At 38.1% G+C, this 6,712-nt stretch overlaps 1 pseudogene across 1 annotated transcript; it reads left to right on the top strand.

Moving 5' to 3' along the window:
• Positions 1 to 4,012: 4,012 nt before the first annotated feature.
• On the top strand, positions 4,013 to 4,859 carry LOC105543924 (annotated as a pseudogene). Its single transcript, XR_001006690.1, has one exon. The product of XR_001006690.1 is annotated as a 40S ribosomal protein S2 pseudogene (transcript).
• Positions 4,860 to 6,712: the final 1,853 nt, after the last annotated feature.

The following is a 6,712-nucleotide window of genomic DNA, read 5'->3' as shown; positions in this document are numbered from 1 at the left end:
TTGATCTGCTTCCACTGAAGGTTCGTTCAGTCTCTTTTCAAACTCTTAGATTAATGACATTTCTAAACAGGGGGAGTTTAAGGAACCCTAGGTAAAAGGTCAGCAACTTTGCTTCAAACAGAATTTGCAGTGCACCTATCTGATATTCATTTAATCAGAACTTCAACCATCAATTTATGTCTTTTGCTGTGTGTTTTCAGCTAGCTGACAGTACCTGGTTCTTCTCCACCATCAAAATTATCCTGAAGACATCAAGATTGGAAAGAAAAAAAATTATCTTTATTTGCAAATAACATGAACTTATATATGAATAATTCTAGACATCCACTAAAATACTATTAGAACTAATATAGATTTAGCAAAGTTGTGGGGTACAAGATCAATATAAAAAAATTAATTTTATTTTTATATACTAGTGATCCAAAGTGAAATTAAGAAAGCAATTCCATTTAAAAGAGCATCAAAAATAATAAAATGCTTCTGAATATACCAGATGCCTATCCCTGACCCCACCTGGTGGTCTTCCTTTACCCACCCTAGTAGCCAAAGACAAAGGTCATAATCTCTTGGGAGTTCTATGGCCCTGCCCACCACCTGAGAAACCTGAGTACATAACCAGGTGTCCCTAGGGCAAGTTTGCAACCTCCTTATATGACTGCAGCTGATGGACTCTTGAAACCTCCACTCCCTGGCTGGAGGCCTACCAACACAAAACCAGTGCACTAAACAAAAACACCACCAAGGACTCTGACAGAGTCCAATTCACTCCCCTACTACCTCCACCGGAGCAAATGCTGATGTCCATGCCTGCAAGAACTGAAGACAGATAACATCACAGGACTCTTTGCAGATACTCCCCAGCACCAGCCCGAAGCCCAGTAGCTAGATCCAGAAAAGCAAAAACAATCACTAGAGTTTGGTTCTCAGGAAGCCTCATTCCGAGGGGAAGGGGAAGAACACCACATCAAGTGAGCACTCCATGGGACAAAATAATCTGATTGTGGTGGATAAGCTTTTTGAAATGCTGCTGGATTCGGTTTGCCAGTATTTTATTGAGGTTTTTCGCATCGATATTCATCAGGGATATTGGCCTGAAGTTTTCTTTTTTTTGCGGTGTCTCTGCCAGGTTTTGGTATCAGGATGATGCTGGCCTCATAAAATGAGTTAGGGAGGAGTCCGTTCTTTTCAATTGTTTGGAATAGTTTCAAAAGGAATGGTACCAGCTCCTTTTTGTGTCTCTGATAGAATTCAACTGTGAATCCATCTGGTTCTGAGATTTTTTTCGTAGGTGGTATATTAATTGCTGCCTCAATTTCAGAACTTGTTATTGGTCCATTCAGGGATTTGACTTCTTCCTTGTTTAGTCTTGGGAGGGTGTATGTGTGCAGCAATTTATCCATTTCTTCTAGATTTTCTAGTTTATTTGTATAGAGGTGTTTATAGTATTCTCTCATGGTAGTTTGTATTTCTGTGGAGTTAGCGGTGATATCCCCTTTATCCCTTTTTATTGTGTCTATTTGATGCTTCTCTTTTTTCTTCTTTATTATTCTAGCTAGTGGTCTATCTATTCTGTTATTTTTTAAAAAAAAAAAGAAAAGAAAAGAAAAGAAAAGCCCAGCTCCTGGATTCATTGATTTTCTTGAAGCATTTTTCATGTCTCTATCTCCTTCAGTTCTGCTCTGATCTTAGTTATTTCTTGTCTTTTGCTAGCTTTTGGATTTGTTTGCTCTTGCTTCTCTAGCTCTTTTAATTGTGATGTTATTAGGGTATTGATTTGAGATCTTTCCAGCTCTCTGATGTGGGCATTTAGTGCTATAAATTTCCTTCTAAACATTGTTTTAACTGTGTCCCAGAGATTCTGGTATGTTGTCTCTTTGTTTTCATTGATTTCAAAGCTTTACTTCTGCCTTAATTTCATTATTTACCCAGGAGTCACACAGGAACAGGTTGTTCAATTTCCATGTAGTTGTGTGGTTTCTCAATTTTCTTAAACCCGAGTTATAATTTGATTTCACTGTGGTCTGAGAGACTGTTACGATTTCAGTTTTTTGCGTTTGCTGAGGAGTGTTTTACTTCCAATTATGTGGTAGATTTTAGAATAAGTGCCATGTGGAACTGAGAAGAATGTATATTCTGTTGATTTATGGTGGAGAGTTCTGTCAATATCTAGTAGATCCACTTGATTCAGAGATTAGCTTAAGTCCTGAATAGCCTTGTTAATTATCTCTCTCATCGATCTGTGTAATATTGACAGTGTGGTGTTAAAGTCTCCCAGTATTATTGGGTGGGCGTCTAAGTCTCTTTGTTGGTCTCCCAGAAGTTGTTTTATAAACCTGGGTGCTCCTGCATTTGGTACATATATATTTAGAATAGTTAACTCTTCTGGTTGAATTGATCTCTTTACCATTATGTAATGCCTTTCTTTGTCTTTTTTCATCTTTGTTGGTTTAAAGTCTGTTTTGTCAGAGGCTAGGATTGCAACCTCTGCATTTTTTTCTTTTGTTTTCCATTTGCTTGGTAAATTTTCCTCCATCCTTTTATTTTGAGCTTATGTGTGTCTTTGCACATGAGATGAGTCTCCTGAATATAGCACACCAATGAGTCTTGACTCTTCATCTGTGTCTTTTAATGAGGGCATTTAGCCCATTTAAAATTAAGGTTCATATTGTTATGTGTGAATTTGATCCTGTCATCATAATGCAATCTGATTACTTTGCACACTAGTTGATGTAGTTTCTTCATAGTCATTGGTGTTTTTATTTTGGTGTGTTTTTGCAGGGGCTGGTATTGGGTTTTCCTTCTCATATTTAATGCTTCCTTCAAGAGCTCTTTCAAGGCAGGCCTGGTGGTGATGAAATCCCTCACCATTTGCTTGTCTGGAAAGAATTTTATTTCTCCTTCATTTATGAAGCTTAGTTTGGCTGGATATGAAATTCTGTGTTGAAAATTCTTTTTTTGAGAATGTTGAATATTGGCCTCCACTCTCTCCTGGCTTGTAGGGTTTCTGCTGAGAGGTCCACTGTTAGTCTGATAGGCTTCCCTGTGTAGGCAACCTGGCCTTTTTTTCTAGCTGTATTTAACATTTTCTCCTTAATTTTGACCTTGGAGTTTTCACTAAGATCTTCTTGTGAAATATCTTAGTGGTGTTCTTTGTAGTTCCTGAATCTCTCTCTCTCTCTTTCCATCATCTATCAGCTCTATCCATCCATCCATCCATCCATAGGAATAAAATAGCTATATATATATAACGTATAAACAAATAGACAGGGGTTGGCAAACTATAGTCCATACTCCAGCCACATGTTTTTGTAAATAAAATTTTATTGAAATACAGCCACTCCATTTGTTTCTGCATTACTATGGTTGTGTTTATACTATAACAGCAGAGTTGAATGGTTACAACAAAGACTGTATGGTCCATGGCCCGAAAATATTTAACATCTGGATACTTATGGAAAAGTTTGCCAAGCCCTAAAATAAGAGGATGGAATAAAACACTAAGCTGTTAATAGAGGCTATTAGGGATGTTCAGCAAAATATGAAAAAAAAATGTAATTACTAAGAAAATAATAATTTTAACTTTAACTGAAAATATTTCATGTGTGGAAAAAAAAAATTCAAAATCCTGAAGGCTGATGTGGGTAGATCAATTGAGGTTAGGAGTTTGAGACCAGCCTGGCCAACACAGTGAAACCCTGTCTCCACTAAAACTACAAAAATTAGCCAGGCATGGAGGCAGGTGCCTGTAGTTCCAGCTACTCTGGAGGCTGAGGTACGAGAATCTCTTGAACCCAGCAGGTGGAGGCTGCATTGAGCCAAGATTGCACCACGGCACTGCAGCCTGGGTGACAGAGCAAGGCTCTGTCTCAAAAACAAAAAACAAAAACAAACACACACCACTCTGAACAGATATTTGAAAATTGGAGGAAGCTTCTTCTCTGAGAAAACACCAAATGGTAGATGACACCAGTGCAGTGCAGCGGGGGGGCCCAGAGGCCCTGGTGGCCCTGGGATGGGGAACCGTGATGGCTTCCACGGAGGTTTCGGCAGTGGCATCCGGGGCCGGGTCGGCCGTGGATGGGGCTGGGACCGCAGAGCTCCCGGAGGCAAGGCCGAGGATAAGGAGTGGATGCTTGTCACCAAGCTGGGCCGCTTGGCCAAGGACATGAAGATCAAGTCCCTGGAGGAGATCTACCTCTTCTCCCTGCCCATTAAGGAATCTGAGATCATTGACTTTTTCTTGGGGGCCTCTCTCAAAGACGAGGTTTTGAAGATTATGCCAGTGCAGAAGCAGACCCGTGCTGGCCAGCGCACCAGGTTTAAGGTGTTGCTATTGGGGACTACAATGGCCACGCTGGCCTGGGTGTTACGTGCTCCAAGGAGGTGGCCACCGTCATCCGTGGGGCCATCATCCTGGCCAAACTCTCCATCGTCCCCGTGCACAGAGGTTACTAGGGGAACAAGATTGGCAAGCCCCACACCATCCCTTGCAAGGTGACAGGCCGCTGCGGCTCTGTGTTGGTGCGCCTCATCCCTGCACCCAGGGGCACTGGCATCGTCTCAGCGCCTGTGCCCAAGAAGCTGCTCATGACGGCTGGTATCGATGACTGCTACACCTCAGCCCGGGCTGCACTGCCACCCTGGGCAACTTCACCAAGGCCACCTTTGATGCTATCTCTAAGACCTACAGCTACCTGACCCCTGCCCTCTGGAAGGAGACTGTATTTACCGAGTCTCCCTATCAGGAATTCACTGACCACCTTGTCAAGACCCACACCGGAGTCTCTGTGCAGCGGACCCAGGCTCCAGCTGTGGCTACAACATAGGGTTTTTATACAAGAAAAATAAAGTGAATTAAGTCTGAAAAAAAAAGAAAAGAAAAGAAAATTGGAAGAAATATGCAGTATAGATAAGCCAGAAGACAAATATAAATGAGAAGTTTAAAAATATTGAAGATAAAATAATGCAAGTCGAGTTTAGTGGAAAAGACAGTGGAAATGAAGAGGAGGGAATATTTAAAGAAAAATGACTGACAACATTTCAGAAGTAATGCCAAACTTGAATCCACAGATATAAGAAGCTAATACGCGCAGTAAATATTACATACTTAGTCACATGATATGGCAGTTGCAGTGCACCAAAATTTAAAAAATTAAGAAGGAAAAGAAAAAAAAAAAACTAGAGTGTAAAAACCAATCATTTTAAAGTAACATAAATTACACAAAGGGAAGACGTCTCACAGCAATAAATGAAACCAAAAGACTAAAATAATATCTCTACAGTATTATAAGAAAATGATTAGAAATCAAAACGTTTTTACCCAGCAAAAATATGTCTTTTAAGAGAGAATAAACTTTAAGACAAAAAGAATCCTTACGACTAGAAAATTTCCCACAAAATGCTCATGAAGAAAACAAGCATATATTAATAAACTAGCCTCAAAATATATTAATAGACATATTGATAAAACAATAGGGAGAAACTTTATACATCTATTCCTACAGTAGAATATTTCAATTCATGTTTTTAACTTGATAAATAAAACAGTTAAAAAATTGGTAAAGATAGAAAATATATGAACAACATAGTTAACAAGCATGGCCTAGTAGTATGATCTGGAATTCTGTCCCCAAACAAGAGAATACAATTTGTTCTCAACCAAATATAAAACAGTTTTTAAATAAGCACATTATAGGCAGTGAATCAATTATCAATAAATGCCAGTGAATTTCTATTATGTAGAAAACATAAGGTATGAGATTTGAAAAGAAAAAAAAACACACAAAGGTAAATTTTTTTCTGAGGTGTTAGGAGAACATCACAAATAATAAGCACAATATAATGGAAAGATGAAGATTTCTGCCCCACAATTAAACAATACAAGTTGCTCTCACACATTTACAAAAACGATGATCACAATTTAAGCTCATAAATCAATTATCAATAAATTCAAAGAATTATCGTTATAAGGCTGTATAAAGACATAAGATTTTAAAATGATAGAACATTTAAATTAGTACAGCCACTATGCAAACTGTATAAAGATTTCTCAAATAATAAAAAAATAACTGCCATATGATCCAGCAATCCCACTACTGATTAGATGTTTAAAGGAAATTACATCAGTATATCAAAGAAATATCTGCAGTCTCGTGTTCATTTCAACACTGTTTATAATACACAAGATAGGAAAGAAAATCAAGTATCCAACAACACATAAATGGATAAAGAAAATGTGGAATATATACAAACAATGGAATATTATTCAACTATAAAAAGAAGGAAATCCTGCCGTTTGTGACAACATGAATGAACCTGGAGGACATTATGTAAAGTGAAATAAGCCAGGCATAGAAAGAGTAGCACCATATAATTTCACTTATATGTGGAAATGAAAAGAATTGAACTCATAGATATGGAGAGAAGGGTGGTTACCAGGGACTAGTGATGGTGAGGGAGGCAGGGAGATGTTAGTCAAAGGATACAAAATATGAGTTAGGAGGAGTAAATTCAAGAGATCTACTTTCCAATATGGTGAATCAAGTTAAATAAAATGTATTATATTCTTTAAAATTCCTGAGTAGATTTTAAGTGTTCTCACCAAAAATAAAAGGTAAGTAAATGAGGTAATGCATATGCTAATTAGCTCAACCTAGCCATTCCATAATATATACATGTTTCAAAGCAATGTATTGTACACAATAAAGATACA

The sequence above is a fragment of the Mandrillus leucophaeus genome, unplaced genomic scaffold (assembly GCF_000951045.1).
Source record: "Mandrillus leucophaeus isolate KB7577 unplaced genomic scaffold, Mleu.le_1.0 Scaffold293, whole genome shotgun sequence".
NCBI lineage: Eukaryota > Metazoa > Chordata > Mammalia > Primates > Cercopithecidae > Mandrillus > Mandrillus leucophaeus.
The sequence above is the reverse complement of the archived record's forward strand: the minus strand, read 5'-3'. Positions and strand labels throughout refer to the sequence as shown.